The sequence below is a fragment of the Erinaceus europaeus genome, chromosome 16, assembly GCF_950295315.1.
Source record: "Erinaceus europaeus chromosome 16, mEriEur2.1, whole genome shotgun sequence".
Taxonomy (NCBI): Eukaryota; Metazoa; Chordata; class Mammalia; order Eulipotyphla; family Erinaceidae; genus Erinaceus; species Erinaceus europaeus.
The window spans coordinates 67194873-67214111 of NC_080177.1; the positions used below are offsets into that span (position 1 = coordinate 67194873).

The 19239-nt window shown below is 39.7% G+C and overlaps 1 non-coding gene across 1 annotated transcript; it reads left to right on the top strand.

Moving 5' to 3' along the window:
- The first annotated feature begins 16691 nt into the window (after window positions 1-16691).
- Window positions 16692-16795, top strand: LOC132533586 (U6 spliceosomal RNA). The gene has a single exon (XR_009545450.1). It is a non-coding gene; the product is annotated as a U6 spliceosomal RNA (small nuclear RNA).
- Window positions 16796-19239: the final 2444 nt, after the last annotated feature.

Here is a 19239-nt window from a genome sequence, read left to right on the forward strand (position 1 = left end):
ACACCACATTCTTTATGAGCATGAGATACTAGTCATAGCTGGAAGATAAATTACCATGTATGAGGATCTGGGTTCAAGTCCTTGGTGCCACAAGTCCTGGTGTACCATGCACGCCAGGTATGGTTGTGTCTCTCCTCTCTCCCCATCTCCTCTGTCTCTAAAATTTAAAAAGAAAAAATCTACTGGGAGTGGTAGAATAGCACAGGCACAAAGTCCTGGTATGCCCATCCCAAAAATGGGTAGTATAACTATAGAGGTAACACAGGTTAGGGCTCATACCTTGTAATGTGAATGTGCTGGGTTCAAACCCTGGTGTCATATGGGAATGCTATGGCTCTGGGGAAGCTCCAGTGCTGCGGTGTCTCTCACTCTTTGTCTTGAAAGTCAGTCTAGGGGGCTGGGCGGTGGCACACCAGGTTAAGCACACATATTCTGAAGCACAAGGACCTGCTCAAGGATCCTGGTTTGAACCTCTGACTCCCCACCTAGAGGGTGTCTCTTCACAAGTGGTGAAGCTGGTCTGCAGGTGTCTCTCTGTCTCTTCCCCTCTCTCTCTCCCCCTCCCAATTTCCCTCCATCCTAGTCAACCAAAAATTGAAAAAATGGACATCAGGAGCAGTGGATTTGTAGTGCTGGCACTGAGCCCCAGTGATAACCCTGGAGGCAAGAAGGAAGTAAGGAAGGAAGAAAGGAAGGAAGGAAGGAAGGAAGGAAGGAAGGAAGGAAGGAAGGAAGGAAGGAAGGAAGGGAGGAAGGGAGAAAAGAAAGGGGGAAAGTCAGTCTAGGAGCAGTGAAATTGCTCATGCATGAGAACGTGGCTCCACCAAAATAAATAAGTAATAAAAATGTACTAATTGAGACTATCTACGTGTTCTCCAAAGTAATTCATTAGAATGTCAACTGAGTTCAACGGAAGTGTCTAGGAAAAGGGGAATATCCTCCAAATACCTGAAGTGTCACAGGATCCTATGCAGTGGTCCAGTTTGTTTATTTATTTACTTATTTATTTATTTATATTGCCTCCAGGGTTATTGCTGGGGCACGAATCTACTGCTCCTGGAGGCCATTTTTTTTTTCCATTTTGTTGCCCTTGTTGCTATTGCTGTTGTTATTGGATAGGACAGAGAGAAACCGAGAGAGGAGGAAAGACAGAGTGGGGGAGAGAAAGATAAACACCTGCAGGAACCGAGGGCTCAACTGGTTCCCTAACTCCAGTCCTTGTGCTTTGCACCATGTGTGCTTAATCCTCTGCGTTACAGCCCCGTTCCTGGGCCAACCTATCTGAACCTGAAAATTATTAAAGCCATCACTGTGACATGTCTCTCACATACTGATGATGTCCCCAAGCCTTTGCAAACCTCAGAGCAAAAGCAAGATGGAGGGCTTCTCTCCGCTGGCAGAAGACCTGCCTTGCGCTGCAAACTTCATGCTCCTTACTCAATACCAAACAAGACTCAGGAGCTTCATCTAGTCTCTGACAGAGACTCTTCTAGCATGTAACCCTTGATTTCAGTACATCTTTTGTTTCAAAGAAAACCAAGTGCCAGGAGAATGAGCCCATGAGTGCACTCCATCACTCTTCCCTAGACAGCCTTTACTCTAAGGCAGCATTCTCAACACAAAGACAACCCTCTGTCAAAAGTCTAGGTAGTACCAGTTAGAATCAGTGTGTAGTTTAAAATCAGCTGACATGCCCCCCCCAATAAATAAACAAGTACACTATCTATGTTAAAGCATATCAAATGTATGCAGGATGTATCCATTCTGTAATCACACAGATTCCAGTTATGGGTCTCCTCCCACCCCCACCCCATCAAATATCTTCAGGTATCTCACCCTCACAGATTCTTCCTTCCTTTTGGAAATCTGACATGATGATGTCTGCAACTTGGCCAGAAAGTGGAATATGCTGCACCGGTACTGCAATATAGGGCAGTATTTATTGCAGCACAAAGAAAATAGCCAAAGGTCTGAAAATGAGATCCTCATTCTAGGGTTTCTTTTCAATTACAATTATAGAAAAGAAAGAAAGAAAGAAAGAAAGAAAGAAAGAAAGAAAGAAAGAAAGAAAGAAAGAAAGAACTCAGGGAATCTGCATCTTGCCTACTGCAAAGGTGCCCATAGAATGTGATTGCCACTAATGTTGGCACTGGGTTGAACTTTATCTTTGGGCAAAAGTACAAAGGTTGCAGAGAATGTTAACCCTGTCCTCCTGCACTGGAAAGTGACACCTCCCGAAAATTAAAGTCAAAAAGTCAGAGCAGAGGAGACAAGTAAATATCCCCTTTCCCTGTGGCACCTCCTGCCTAATGGGAATCATAGTTAATGATCTGAATCAAAAGCGAAGTGTTGTTTTATGGAATGCTCACTCTTTGTTAAGCAAAGCTATTTGGGTGAAGGACCATTCTATTGATTTAAAAATTGATTTCTTTCTCCCCCTTTCATATACCTAAAACATGGCTCACAAATCACAGCTCTTTTATTCTCCTGGATGCAACCTAGACTGAATCTCCCCCCAACCTACTCACAGAGGGATGTCTGATGGAGGAAATAGGAACATTTGGACAGAGATTGTTCAAGATTCTATTAAAGGTTTCAAGTGGCTTCCTTTGAACATTTGGTAATTTATATTTCGAGTCCCTTGGTGTAATTATTGTAATTATCATTAATCATCAACTTCCAGGCCCAATCGAAATACAGAACATTGGAAAGGTCAAAGCAATGGAGAATTCTACTATCCTTCACAGAAGATATGAGGCATTAACATTCTGATGCTCCACTTGTGTGACAAAGATTGTAATGAAAACAGAAAATAGCACAAGATTAATGTGTTCTCATGATAAGAATCATCATAAGAAAAAAAGAGAAAGTGGAGCAAACTTAACCCACTCCTGTCACAGAAGCATGGGGAAAAGACGGGCTGAGGCAGGCTAAAAACCGGCAGGTTGGCTAGCTCCCTGTGAAGGTGACCATGTGTCCCTTCTCTTCTGGAGTGACAAAAGATAAGCTAACTCAGAAGCATGGTAGATCATGCTTTGGATTAACTCATTGTACTCCTGGTTATCTGACTCCTTTCCAATACATCTGTTTCTGTGTCAGGGACACTCATAAATCTGTATGACGAGGGCTGACTAGAAATCTACTTGCATGCATATCTAAGCCCATCTCACCCTGCTCCCCCCCAAATCGGCTCATCTCCCATGAGCACTACAGGGTAGTGATGAAACACTGATTCATGGATGTGTACACATCTTTAGTTCAAATCCCAGCCTGGCCTCTTATTGTGTGACCCTGGGCAAGATGCTGTCCTACTCTATGCTTCCATTTTCCTGTCTATAAAATATGCCTAATAGGATCTACTTCTAAGTGTTCAGTCATGGTGCTGTTTTCCTACTGAAATCACATCAATGACTTTCTAGCCCTTCAGTTATAGCTTGGATTTCTTAGTATGAGTTCTTCCACAATGAAGTATCCTCTCTCTCTCTCTCTCTCTCTCTCTCTCTGTTTGTCTGTGTATCTGTCTGTCTGTCTCCCTTGATACCTTTCCATTTCCCATGAACCTGGCAGGGCAAATTTCCTGCTATCTCATCATAGTCCTTAACCTTGCTTTAACATTTCTCTTTGATATCAGTTTCTGAATAATTCCTTATACTTCTTAAATGAGTCAGCACAGACATCATCACCTCTGGCAACTTTTCCCTAAGTATCTTCTCCTTTAGGTAGCATTAAAATTCCCTCTTACATGCTCACAGCACTTGAACTACTCTTCTCTCAATACGTGTGTGTGTGTGTGTGTGTGTGTGTGTGTGTGTGTGTGTGTTTGACAGGACATAGTGAAATTGAGAGAAGAGAGAGACATAGAGCAGAAATACCTGCAGCACTGCTTCTCTGTTTCTGAAGCTTCTCCCTTATACGTGGGAATTGGAGGCTTGAACCTGCATCCTTACATACTGCAGTGTGTGCAGATATACCACTGTCTGGCCCCTCAACATCTATGTTGTATCTATGTGTCCATCCCCCACTAGGCCTTGACTGCCTGAAAAAACCTTTTTTTTCATCCACTGTATAATTGTTACTTAGCCCTGTGCCTAATGCATAGGAGATACCCAATCAATTACCTTCTCATCCATTTTGCTATCATGAGCTGTGGTGAAAAGAGAAATAAAATAAAATTCAAGCACTTCCTTTGTGTTTTGTGTTAGTCATTAAGATGGAAGATAAGTGGGGGAAAACTCCTAAAATTAAAGAGAAAATAATGAGTGTGGATTATCTGTGCCTTTCCTAGATTATTCAGTGTTTCCTTTTTGTTGTTGTTGTTGTTTTGTTTTCCTTTTGTACATTGTCTGCCAATAAGAGATAAAGCAGGGTCTGCTGAAATGCACCAGCAGGCTAGAGATAATTGTGGTAATTTGCTAAAATCTGTCCTCCTTAAAGTGCTCCTATATAGTAGAGAAAGGGAGAAAGAAACATTATGAAACAGCAAATTTTTCGAAGCTAACATTTTCTAGAAGCAGGGGTATCGTGCCACACAACTAGGTTTCTAGAAGTACATTGAGGGAACCAGCAGGGGAAACTGTAAAGAACAATAATTCCACTTGACAGCACAAAGGTATGGAAGCCGAAGGAGTCAATCCCAGTCCCCTGCAGAGGTGTGCTATGTTTGTCTTCTTTCCAGAAGCAAACAACCACCAGGAGAGTGGTAAATGCTACAGCTGATCCCTCTATTTGAAAAGGCCCTCTCTCCACTCCTAATGAGGAAAGATGACAAGTTTCTCAGTAGGAGAAAGATGTCCCTGCTCCACATGAAGGGCATAAGAGCACTCCCTGGGCAGAGAGAACATGGGGGATTTGCTGGTGGCCAATCTCTGGGGCTGTGATTGCTGGGTTGGCTGTTTACAGCTAGCGGCAGTGGTGTTGAAGAAAAAGAAAGCTTAGATAAGAAAAGAAGCAAAGTTTGAATCTGGGAAGACAGTACTGAGGCCCAGAGGGAGAAACAAGGTTGAACATGAGAAATAAAAACATCAGAAGGTGGGAGCGAGTGTGAAATGGGTCAGGTCAGGTAATTTGGAATGAAAATTTGGAATGGAGCCAGTGGACAGACTTTGTGTGTGCGTGTGCGTGTGCGTGTGTGTGGAGGGGGGTAATCTGAGTTCTTAAAGGAGCTTGTCAGGATTAAGCTGCAGGAAGTCTCTTACAGAAGAAGAAAACTATTACTCTTCGCTTCCAGCAACAGTGATCTATGGAACTACAATGGAGGGAAATCAAATCATGAAACTGCAATAGAGAGTAATGTGACCAGAGGAAGGACAGTATTAGAATCTCAGCAGCCCAGAAGCCACCTCAGCACCCACACTTTAACGGCATACATCCTGCATTCATCAGGCGTGCCTGTAGGTTTCTGATAAAGGCCCCTGTGAGACTCCGTCAACCCTCTGTTCAATCCCACCTTAGCTATGATCTGACTTCCCCCACTGCCTAACCCTTCCTAGCTGATAAATCCTTCTGCTAAATCCTCCCTGATTTTTAATCCATTTCCATGAGATGTTGCCTCCCAGGTATTCTCCTTTGGGCAAAGTATTTCATAGCCTCTGTGCAGGGTCCAGGTCCCTGAATAACATAACCTGATCAGGTCCAGGAGTGAGAACTGTTTTCCTAAACATATGCTGACATGTTGGGAAAGATTATCAACAATAAAAATTCTCCAGTCTAACAAGACAAAGCTAATCATAGCTCTAGAAAAAAAAAATAGTTTACACTAGTTAACTACTAAAGAAAGTCAATTAAGGTGGTTTCCTTATTGCCTGCATATACATCTAGTACATAACAGAGAATTTTCTGAAATACATTTCATTTTGTATTTGATACCAAGTCCAATATGGATATAAATTGGCACTTGCAGAGAAAAAAATAATGCAGAATTAATTCTGAAAAAAACTTGAAATCCCCAAAAATGAAAATTAGAGGAATAGGAATTCCATTCATCTGTGATTCCAAAGAGTTTTTACTCAAAGGAAAATGCACATACTAGACATAAGATTTGGAAATGAGTATAGTTATCTTATTAGAGTGGAAATTTCCAGTTTTCCTATTTAAGGCATATTTAAAATAAATATGCAGTAGCCACTGAAAATCTAACATAGAACCATTTATAATGTAAAGTATTATATATGATACCCCACAATAAAGAAAAATGGACATAAAATATCCAATTATTGTACCTTGAAGAATACTTAAAAGGGGTTAAAATCAATGCTGGAAGTTTAATTAATCACAAATAAAACAAAACTGAGGTTATAAGAAAAATATCAGTGAACAGCAGGATGTCACAAAAATTTGGCAATCTGACACTCTAAAAGCATTAGTTAAAACATATGTCCCTTTAATTATAAGTCAGCCACTTAGAAAGAGGTGTTAGTAACTCTCATACAATATGGCCCTAAAGGAGATATTCACCCAACACTTCTGTAGTGGTAATTATTGAATAGAAGGGCTGGCAGGACGGAAGGCATGTACCTGTCTCTGTTGGAAAGCATTGTGGCATCCTAGCCAACCTAGTGCTAACACTAGAGACATACTATTATGAGAAGCTAAGTGCCAGTGAAGATCATTATCCAGGAATCATGTGAAATTAGCACCCAGTACCAGTACTGCAACCAGACTACTTGAGTGAGATACACAGATATTCAAAAACACTGTGTGGGTAGAATATCAAAGCAATTTGGGGCTGAACGGATGAACTAAGATCATAATTATTTGTATATAAGTTACAGAACATGGACTATCTCATCTGAGCTCAGATCACAGCCTTCCCAATTAATAGGTATATGTTATTGGCAACTTAGATATCCTCTTTTTGTTTAACAAATTTATTTGTAAAATAGTAATTGTACGTATTTACTAAGATAATGTGTAGATTAAATCAATTATTTATGTCAAACATATAGAATATTAGGCACATAGTAATTAATATTTCTGCAGTCCTTTTTGTAGAAAGGTTCTAGAGAAATCTACACCTATGTGGACAGCAACCATTTTGGAGATAAAAGTGAACTAGAGAGCATTTGAAAGTTAAACTTCTTAAGGGTCAGGGAGGTAGCATCATGGTTTATTAAATAAAGTCTCTTACCAGCAGTCTCAGGTCTCAGGCTCTATCTCTGACACTACCATAAGCCAGAGTTGAGTAATGCTCTGATGAAAAAGAAGAAGAAAGGAAGGGTGATGAAGAGGAAGAGAAATCAAAGTATATTGGCCTAGGAGGTGACACAGCGGCTAGAGTGTTAGAGCTCCGAACTTTGATCCTGAGCATTGCATGTGCTGGAATGACAAACTACTTCTTTTCATCTGCATATCATTAATAAATATATAGTCTTTGGATTGGCTAGATAGCTCACTTGTATAGTGTACATACTTTGTCATGCACAAACCAGGTTTAAATTTGTCCTTCACAACACTGAAGAAGGTTTCAGTGCTATGGCATTTTTTCCTTAATTTATTTATTGGGGGATTAATGGTTTACAATTGACAGTAAAATACAATAGTTTGTAAATATATAACATTTCCCAGTTTTCCACATAACAATTCAATCCCCACTAGGTCCTCCTCTGCCATTATGATCCAGGAACTGCACCTTCACCCCAACGCATAGTCTTTTACTTTGGTGCAATACACCAACTCCAGTCCAAGCTCTGCTTTGTGTTTTCCCTTCTGTTCTTGTTTTTCAACTTCTGCCTGTGAGTGAGATCATCCCATATCTTCTTTCTCTTTCTGGCTGATCTCACTTAACATGATTCCTTCAAGCTCTATCCAAGATGAGGTAAAGAAGGTGAATTCATCATTTTTAATAGCTGATTTTTTTTAATGTTTCCATAGCTCTGTCTCTATCTGCAAGAAATCGATCCTGGAGCAATGGAGCCCAAGTGACAACAACAACAGAGGCGGGGGTCAAATTAAACCGCTTTCTTTTTTTCAATAATGTTCATCTAAAAGCCATTAGGATAGATCTACTCATATTAGCAGTTAGGGGACAGTAGGGAGAGAGAAATCCGAGCAATACAATAAGTAATGAAAGCAGCAAAAATATATCAAAGACTAAGAAGAGTTAGCCTTCTCACTAACAAGGAAGTAAGCTACAAATAAAGAACAAACAAAATAGACCTTGTGATATAAGATTAGAATTTAGGGCCAGGAGATAGCTCACACAGTAGGGTGTATGCTTGCCATGCACAGGGATGTGGGTTCAAGCCCCAGCACCCAGGGTCTGAGGGAAGCCTTTGTGCTGTGATGCATCTGTCTCTCTGGAATAAAAACGTCAACCCAAAGCTGTGTGCCGAAGCTCTTTCTCTCTCCCCTCTCCCTCTCTATCTTCCCCTCCTTTTTCAATTTCTCTCTGTCCTATCCAATAAAATGAATAAAGTGGCCACCACTAACAGTGGATTCTTAGCGCTACCAAGCGATAACCTTAGAGGAAAAAACAAAACAAAACAAAATAATATATGGGTTGAACCTGAGCGCAAAGGAAGTGAAATGAGAACCAGTTGTGCAGTATTTTCACTTTTTTCTGATAAAAACAAACTGCAGATGCTTAGACAAATTGTGCAATTTCAGTAATTTCAGTGATTATGCTTATGAGTAAAGTGCTCTTACATATGCATTTCAAATGGCCACTGTATAATATAAATGGTAGAATTCATGGTAATTAACTAATATTTAAATGTAGAATGGCATTAGTAGCAAACACAAACTTCTATGACAATTTGAGAGATATGTGAGAAGGAAAAAATTCTGAATTTAAGTACTTTAATGATTTTTGAAAAAGTCAATTTTTCAGTAGGATCTGAAAAGTAACTAACTATGCCTGTCTATCAACTTTGGATACTCATAAGGAGCTATCAGTTTATTTGCATTAGGTTTCTTTCTTCCTGTGTAACCTCGCCAGCAATACTTTATCTCCCAGCAGACATCTAGAAATAGCCTGATAGTCTGAGATTTGAAATCTAGAGCATTCCAGAAATGAGACTAAACACTGGACATTGCAAATACTCTTCGGGGGCAAGCACTTCAACATGTTGAGCAGCTGTATTTGTTTTTCTTGTTTTATACCTTCACAGGAACAAAGCAAATCCTGATTCCCTAAGAATGAGAAGGAATAAAATGACAAAGAAAAATTCCTATCCATGATAAATAAAATCGATTCTCAATCTGTGCCCAAATTTTCCACCATAATGTCTATGGGTTGAGCAATCATTTGGAATCAGAAGAATGAGTGGCAAACGCTAGAAGAAGAAGAATGAGTCTTGGCAAGCTGTTTAACATTACATCTTTTCTCATGTAAAACTACAGCAAAGGGTCCAAGTAGTGGTACACCTGGTAGATGGCGTGTGTTACAATGTACAAAGACTAGGGTTTAAGACCTCTGTCCCCACCTGTAGTGGGATAGCTTCAAGAGCAGTAGTGCAGTCTCCCTATTCTCCACAGCCCTTCCATTTCAACGGCTCTCTATATCTATCCAAAAATAAATAAATAAAATAAAACTGCAGTTGCAATATCAACTCTCAAGAATCATTCTTGGGATTACATGGAATTGCAAAAGTAGTGCATAGTCATTGCTCAAAAACGTGTGTGTGTACTTAGTTATTGACCAGATTTCAAGCACTGTCTAAATGTGATTTACATTGCAGGGCTATCACCTTTTTGAGCCTACAAGTCATTTATAAAGCAGTGCACTGGATGTAAAATGTCTTGTGAGATGATGCACAAAAAGACCAGAGACTATGCATGAGGCTAATTAGAATGACCATATTCAAAAGAGTTAACAATGTCTCCTGAATTAATGAGTTTCCTTGCCCTTCTTGTCTTTGTCATTTTTCTCAAACTTTAAATCTAAGCATTTTCCTTTGCTCTTAAGAAACCATGGGACCTGAGCAAATTTGACCACACTCAAAATTCAGTTCACTGTAATGTCTTATTTTCCCACCTGATCACATCACCTCAATTGTATGAATTGTAAAATTCATAGGAAAGAAGGGGCTCACCCACTGCTAAAATGATGAACTACTACAGCTGACCATGAGAAGAAGAAACACAGTTGTTTTAAGCTGAGCAAAGTGATTTCTCAGTGGAATAGAACTAAATGATACTGGTTCATAGTTTGCTATCATATATACCTAAAACATGATAGGGGACTGGACAGTGCCATACCTTGTAGAAAGAATACTTTACAATATGCAAAAACCCTGGTTTAAGACTTAGACCCCTACCTGCAGAGAGGGAAGCTCTGTGAGTGGTAAAGTAGGACTATAGGTCTCTCTCTCTCTCTCTCTACCTCTCTCTCTCTCTCTCTGTCTCCCTTCTTCCCTCTCTATTACCTTCTGTTTATATATAAAATAAAGTACAAAAATATATTAAAATATTCCAAGAATCTTTTGTGTATATTTTAGCTATATTATTTTCATTTTACTTTCTATGTGATTTTTATTTGCTCCTATTGGATGTATTTAGAAGACAAACAAAAAGAAAACCCCATGTGTCAGAGTCGCTTCACAAGCAGTGAAGCAGGTCTGCAGGTGTCTGTCTTTCTCTCCCCCTGTCTTCTCCTCCTCTCTCCATTTCTCTCTGTCCTATCCAATAACAACAATATCAATACCACAACAACAATGTTAAACAACAGGGCAACAAAAGGGAAAAAATTCCCCATATTTCAATGTGTTCATAAATTCAAATCTCTACCACCCACAACATCCATAAGTATTACCATCCATAAGTATTATAGACTAATGGTTCTATAATTTTCTAGAGGGCAGAAGAAAGCCACACTAAGTGATATGAGCTTAAAATAGAAGGAGCGAGTCCTCTGAACCTGCCCCATCTCCTCTGAAGTTAAACAGGGTTGGACTAGGATAGTACTTGCATGGAGAGTACAAGTCTTAGCAGGATAGTAGATGATTTACATTTGCCATGTAAATGTAATTTTTTACAGTTATGTGTCAATTATTAATGGTATTAAGAGCCAGACATAGCATGGCTGAAAGAATCATAGCATCTCAGGGCTGGAAGTGATTAAAGTTCCTGCAGTTCAATCACTCATATGATGGTTAATTTAATTCTATGGTCTTCTTCCTCTACCAAGTAGACTCCCAACATGTGCTCGAATATCTTTAGTGATGGCAAAAGGCTAGCTCATTTCATCCTTGAATAATTCCATTAGAGTTTGACTCAATCTAAAGGACAAATCTTGCTATCCCTCTGTAACTTCTATACCTATTCTTTGATAATAGAAAGCAAGGACCATGCTTTTCAGTCTTTGCATCTGATGCTTATATACTGTCCCAAATGACATGTAGCAGGGTTTCATCCAGTGTTTATTGAATAGAACTGATATAAAGACAAAAAAAATCATGGCATCTTGCAGGTCATTTTCTCTTTATGCCTCCCCAAAATTCATTCTAGTCATGAATTTGAAATTTCATGTAATCCATGTGTCTTCCCACCAGATGACATTAGTGTTATTGTTTTATAATTGTATTGTCTCAAGAATTCAATTGAACAGCATGAATTTGTTCTTACAACTACAGAGTACTGTGCACTGACAACTTCATCTTCTGGAGATCACTCTTGAAGTACAACTGGAAGGAATTAGTGAATCCATTAATGCTAAACCAAGATTTGTTGCTACAGAGCCCCGTTTACCTGGATCATATTTGCACAGAATAGTACGTAACCTTCTTAAAGACTAGAATCATCTAGAGACAGTAGGCATTTTTACCATTATACATTACTAGCTGTGTGGCCTTAACAAAGTACTTTCACTTCTCTGAATCTCACTACAAGATAAATAAAATTTCTATTTACGAATTCTCTTCTGAAGGCAATTTGAGAGCCAAGGTGGTAGTGCATCTAGTTGAACTTACAAGTGACAATATGCAAGGACCCTGGGGTTCAAGTCCCAGTCCCCACCTGCAGGGAGAGAGCTATACAATGGTGAAACAGTGACACAAGTGTCTCTCTGTCTCTCTGTCTCTCTCTCAATCTCCCCCTTCCTCTCAATTTCCAGTTATCTCTATCCAACAAATAAATAAAGATACTTTTAAAAAGAGAGAATATATGTTCCTTAAAAAAAAAGACAATTTGAAGGATGGTGGTGACTTTAAGCAAACTAGAAGACTGAAGACGGAACAGGGAAATTGAGGTGGCAATCATTGTATTGGTTAGGTTGTGATCGGCAGATGCAATATTATTTGATATGGGAAAGTGGACCCTATCCAATTGTTCCAGGACTGGGGGAAGTAGAGGCTCTATAGTGGAGATGTGAGGTTCCTGCTGTCTTGGGGTTCAAAAAGACTATCGATAGTTAATGTTATCATCACATTATTTGTTAATTGGGTTAACTTTGAAAAGTCCTTTTGTTAGGGTTTGCTGTACAGTACCCAGTATCTTGTATATAGCTGTGCTATTGGTTGCTTCTGATCTACTTGGTCTAGGCTTTTGAGAGAGTTTGTATATCAATTACACTACATATATTGAGAAAAGATTCAGTTTATATTTTGAAAAACTTCGAGACATGCAATTGATTTCCCCCCTCTCATATTAACTAGTGATGTATATGACTACATTTTACTAGGAGTGTACATAAACACCATTCCCACCACCAAAAGACTATGACCCATCCCTCCCACCCACTCCCACTCCCCACTGGCCCAGGAAGCTGCATGTCTACCCCTCACCACTGGGTTTTTACTTTGGTGCCGTACTTACAATTTGGTCAGGTCCTGCTTTTAGTTTCCCTTTCAGATCTTCTTACTCAACTTCTGTTGATGAGTGGGATCATCCCATACTCATCTTTATCTTTCTGACTTAGCTCACTTAACATAATACCTGCTAGCTCTGTCCAAGATGGGTCAGAGAAGGTGGGTTCATTGTTCTTGATAGCTGCATAGTATTCCATTGTGTATATATACCACAGCTTTCTCAGCCACTCATCTGTTGTTGGGCACCTGGGTTGCTTCCAGGTTTTAGCTATTATGAATTGTGCTGCTATGAACATAGGAGTACACACCTCTTTTTGGTTGGGTGTTATGGAGTCCTTGGGGTATAACCCCAGGAGAGGAATTACTGGATCATATGGAAGGTCCATGTCTAGCCTTCGGAGAGTTTTCCAGACTGCTCTCCACAGAGGCTGTACCAATTTACCTCAACATGCTTCACTTCAGACTGTGTCCAGAGACTACACGTGTGGAATGACAACCCTTCAGCTTCATTACTCGGGTGAGACCTTTCCTTTCATAGTATACTCTAATTCCATCCCAGGTGGTTCACTTTCTAACAAAGTCCCAAAACCTAGATATACACCTGTTTCTGTGAGAGAGAGCATATGTTCACACGTATCCATAAACTACTGCAAAATATATACCTGAAAGCAGAAGTACACTAGAGTTTGCAGTGAGTATCCCCCCTAACACTTCCTCTCCACTATTCCAACCTTTGGGTCCATGATTGCTCAACAATTTGTTTGGCTTTGTATGTTAACTCTCTTTTCAGTCACCAGGTTCCAGATGTCGTCAGCATGCCGGCCAAGCCTCCCTGGACTGAAGACCCCACCAATGTGTCCTGGAGTTCCGCTTCCCCAGAGACCCATCCTACTGGGGAGAGAGGGGCAGACTGGGAGTATGGACAGACCAGTCAACGCCCATGTTCAGCGGGGAAGCAATTACAGAAGCCAGACCTTCTACCTTCTGCAACCCACAATGACCCTGGGTCCATGCTCCCAGAGGGATAGAGAATGGGAAAGCTATCAGGGGAGGGGGTGGGATATGGAGAATGGGTGGTGGGAATTGTGTGGAACTGTACCCCTCCTACCCTATGGTTTTGTTAAGTAATACTTTCTTAAATAAAATAATAAAAAAAAGAACAGGGAAATTTGATTATTTGAGCCATATACGGTATTTAATTTCTGTTTTAGAAGGGTTAAGTTAGAATGCCCATTAGACAATGAAATGATATCAGGTAGGCAGTAGAAAATAGATTCCAGTAGTTCAGAGAAAGGATTTCACTGAAGATAACAATTGTGGAACCTCAAAGCAATCTAGTCTAAAGAATGAGAATGAAGAGATCCTCAGCTCCTCAAATATTGGAAAGAAATAGCAATGAAGAGCAACAAGAAAGCTCAATAAGACTGAGTGGCATCATGAGAGAGTGATATCCTAGAAAGGAATACGGTTTTAATAAAAAGAAATTGATTAGCAATACACTTGCCTGAGCCCTGCTGAGAGGTTGGATCATTTGAGGACGTACACATGAGCTGCAATGCCCAGGTCCTAGAACATCACCTGAAATATTGTAGGTACTAAGTAAGTGGCACATATTACTAGTCTAGAGGTTGATTAAAGTCATTCAGAATGTTCTTTAAATCTTCCAGCTTCAGCAGTTTCACGGAAACATAGTTTTAAAACAGAAGTTAGGACAGACACATCAGAAATAGCTATCAAGTGTCAATACTGATTAGACAACTATCAGCCTTTTAGTACATTTATTAAACTAGGTAGGACATCTTTAATGCTGGTAATATTCTCCACATATTTTTACCTTTCACTCAAAGCAAGAGCATAGATGATATGACCTGTTGTCCTGCAGAAAAATGTGCAGTTTCTAATAAGTTGTCCAATTTTGCAGCCTAAAAAGTCTATTTAGAGAAGAAACTGAATTCATTTGGATATGATTTCTTTTCCCATGGTGAAATATTGATGACTCCTGATAATTTTTTAAATTCTCTATTTAATATCTTTATAACAGCATATTTTTCCAAATCTCCGAGACTAAGAACTGTCTCTTGTGCACTTATGTTTTACTATTGTTTATCTTTTATAAATTGGATATGAAACTTAGTCATTTTTCCTATTTCTCTTATTTGTGAGTTTCTACATTCTAATATCAGAAGTGTATTATCAATTGTCCTTCCCTGTCTCTTTAGTCCCTGTCTAATTAGTAAGTCTACAGTAGCTATGACAGTAATGCTGCCATTGAACTATATGAATGAAACTCACTGACACCAACTTACAGTCAGGTATCATAATCAAATAATTAAATAAGCCAAGCTCAAAGAAAAATTTGTCAGGTATCATAATCAAACTGAGAAAATCCCAAAATAGAGGAAAATATCCTGAAAGTAGTCCAAGAAAAACATGTAATGTACAGGTTAGAAACAACTTCCAATTTCTCATCATAAACCAGGAAGGCTAGGCACATCATCTTCTAAGTGATCGATCGAAATAAGAAAACAACTAGACACAAAGCTATCAACTCAGAAATATATATTTTAGAATTCTGTATTCTAGGGGCCAGGTAGTGGCACACGTGGTTGAGTGCACATGCTACAGTGTACAAGGACCAGGGTTCAAGTCCCTGGTTCCCACCTGTGGTGGAAAGCTTCATAAATGGTGAGGCAGGGCTGTAGGTATCTCTCTGTCTCTCTCCCTTTTTATCTTCTCACTCCCCTCTTGATTTCTCTCCGTCTCTACCTAAATAGACAAAATTTTTAAAATATGTCTATATTCTATCAAATATCCTTTAGGAATTATGGTGAAATAAATGCATTCAGAAATGAAGGGAGGGAACTAAAAATGTGCCAACTTTGAACCTGCTATAAAAGAAATTCTTATGAAATAAAGATACCAGGTAGTATAAAAATAAAGCATGGGTGTTTGTGAGAATGAAGAGCAATGTATACAGTATATATGTGAATAAGTATGAGATCCTAATATTTTCTCTATGTGTGCCTCTTGAAATAATAAAATATGACATTATATTAGGGGGTGGAGATTTTTTTGTTTGTTTTGCCTCCAGGGTTATTGCTGGGGTTTGGTGACTGAACTATGAATCCACTGCTCCTAGCATCCATCTTTTCTCCATTGTTGCTCTTGTTGTTGTTGCTGTTGTTGTTGTTGGATAGGACAGAATGAGAGAGGAGGGGAAGACAGAGAAGGGGAGAGAAAGGTAGACACCTGCAGTCCTGCTTCACCACTTGAGAAGCAACCAGAGGGGTAAAGTTTTAATGTTTATCTGTGTGACAAAGGAAAGTTAATCCAGACATATATACTTATTTTTATTCTTCATGCATGGTTTCACCATGCCTGTGTGATGTCAATAGTTTTGGTGGGCTCTTTTAAATTTAATATATAGAGAGAGAAAATGAGAGACACTATGAAAGAAGGATAAATACCACAGTACCTGCTGTGCATGGTGCTTCCCTGTAGTGCTAGGGGAATCAAAACTGTGTCTTTGTACATGGTAAAGTGCGCACTTTACTAGGTGAACTATTTCCCAAGAACATAGATTGATTTAAGATTTCTAGTCAGGCGGTAGCGCAGCAGGTTAAGCGCACATGGCGGAAAGCGCAAGAACTAGCACAAGGATCCGGGTTCAAGCCCCCCAGCTCCCACCTGTAGGGGAGTCACTTCACAGGCGGTGAAGCAGGTCTGTAGGTTATCTTTCTCTCCCCCTCTCTGTCTTCCCCTCCTCTCTCGATTTCTCTCTGCCCTAACAACGACATCAATAACAACAATAATAACTACAACAATAAAACAACAAGGGCAACAAAAGGGAATAAATAAATATAAAAAAGATTTCTATGACTTAATTGAAGTGCTCAAATATAAATTATAACTAAACCAGAAAACTCAAGAGTAGAAAACTAGGAGTCTGTGCTCACTTCAACAGCACATATACTAAAATTGTAATGAAACAGAGATTAGCATGGCCCCTGCACAAGAATGACGTGCAAATTTGTGAAACGTTCCATTTTTAAAAAAGAAAAAAAAGAAAGAAAAGAAAAGTAGGAGTGTATATAATAATCCTTGAAGCAATGACTAAAACAATATTAAAAGATACAGCAAATAAAATGGTAATGGGTGAATTAAGAGGAGTATGTAAAATGTCCAAGTAACCCAAAAAGAAGAGAAAAGAAAAATATTCAGAAGGAACACAGAGAAAAAAAAACTTAGCAAATGCAGTGAGTTAAAACGTATCAATAACTACTTTGAACGTAATTGATCTAAGAAAAATTGTAACCAAAAAAACAGATTGTCAGACTTGACTCAAATAAAAGATCAACTTAGATGATGTCTAAATCCCCAGTTTAACTATTGTGACACAGTGAAACTAGAAATAGAGAAAAGAATACCAAGGGAGGTGATGGGATATAAAGTTCTGGTGGTGGGAATTGTGTGGAGTTGTACCCCTTTTATCCTCTGTTTTTTGTCAGTGTTTCCTTTTTATAAATAAAAATTTAAAAAAATAAAGTAAACATGCAAAAAAAAAAAAAAAGAAGACAGACATGCCAATAAAGTCAGATTACTAAGAAGAAAAAAAAAGAGAAAGAGAAAAAAAAAAACCTGACTAGGCTGAGCTAATACAAACAGAGATTTCAGACTGAGGAATCTTCTAGGGATAAATATGTTCATTAAATGATGACAAAAGTGTTAAGTCACCAAGAAGACAGAACCAACCGAAATGTATTTGCACCCACTGACAAATAGTTCAAAATAAAGGAACCGAAAATCAATAGAACTAAAGGAACAGTGGATCAGTCCACAGTTAGACTTAGAATCTTGAATATTCTGTTTGCTATAACTGACAGTACAAGTCGATCCATCATCTGCAAAGATAGAGGAGAACTGCAAAACATCCAACAGCTAAAGACAGTGACCTCTGTGGGACACGACCCACAGACAGCAGAGCACACACCCTTCTCAGGTGCACTTCACATGGTCTTGCAGTTGACCACTTTCTGGATCATATTTGCAAGTTAAACAGAACACTTCTTTCCAGACCCACCCTTTTGGTCATGTCTGTCACACATGTCAGACAGAAGCAAGCAGGGCTGCCCAAAAAGTCTGCTCGGAGTTGAATGACTAATTCCAAACGTGTAAAATTCACCTTCATGTTTACTTCTCAACTATCTAAAATAAATAACTACTCCCTAGTGTATCGATCATGCTGGTAGGATTTACTATTCAAAGGGAATAACATCATAACATCATTGCAAAACTGGCCAGCTCCTCATGGGGCGCGAGCGCTTCCACACTATGATCATCATCTCTGGCATTATGCTATTCCACTGCAGAATACTGTGCCCCAGTATGGTTCCGTAGCCCCCATGTCCATTTGGTCGATTCCAAATTATATTCCTCCATGAGGATCATTTCTGGAACCATCCGTTCCACCCCGGTTCCATGGCTGCCAGTTCTTAGCAACATCGCCCCACCAGATATTCGTTGGGATGTGGCATCATCTAAGTTCATTTCCCACGTCTATGCTCGACCGGACCTGCCAATATACGCGGATATCTTCGCCCACCCTGTCCAACGCTTGATGTCTCGTCACCCAATCTGGTCCCCTACACCTACACTGAACTTCTCTGTTCCAGACTCTTGGAAACAGAGTTGGCAGTCAGCTGAGGTCAAGAACAAACACCTCATCACATACCCCTGCAAGCATCAACCCGGCTTTGACCTAGCACATTATGATTGGGCCCTCCTCAATCGCTATGGAACAGGCCATGGCCGGTGCGCCGCTATGTTCCATCGCTGGGGAGCCAGAGACGACCCGAACTGCCCCTGCGGCTCCAGACAGACTATGACCCACATAGTCAACGACTGCCACCTCTTCAGATTCAAAGGAGGTCTCGAAACTTTACATCAGGCTCAACCTGACGCTGTTGACTGGCTACGGAAGAAGGGCAAACGCTAGAAGAAGAAGATTCAAAGGGATGGACTAAAGCCAGAGGAAAAGAGCAAAGCTTCAGAATTAAACAATGCGTCTCTCTTAAGTGAATCACTGCCGATAATTAAAAGCGAGCGTTGCCCACTCCTAAGTTTCTTCTAGTACTTTAAAGTAATGACAGGCCTAGAATTGAGAAACTAACCCTTAATCTGTGTAGCTTTAGATGAGCTTTGTTACATTCATCCAGACCCTGCTTATGGCTCCTTCTAATCTCTTGCACTGATCCTTTCCCATTCAGTACCTCAGGCCACCATTAACACACTCCCCCGTTCCTGATGAATAAGAAAAAGATCTCATAAAATGGTTTATCATCTTCAGTTTCCTGGTGTTTGTCAAATATTCTTGCTTTACAAGTAGTATTCTTGTAGACCTGTGAGTGTGTCTGCATAATTTTTCATCAAGGCAATAATGTAGGATCCTAAATCACAAGCATTCTTTGCAAGTCCCTTAAGTGTAGTGTAATTTGGA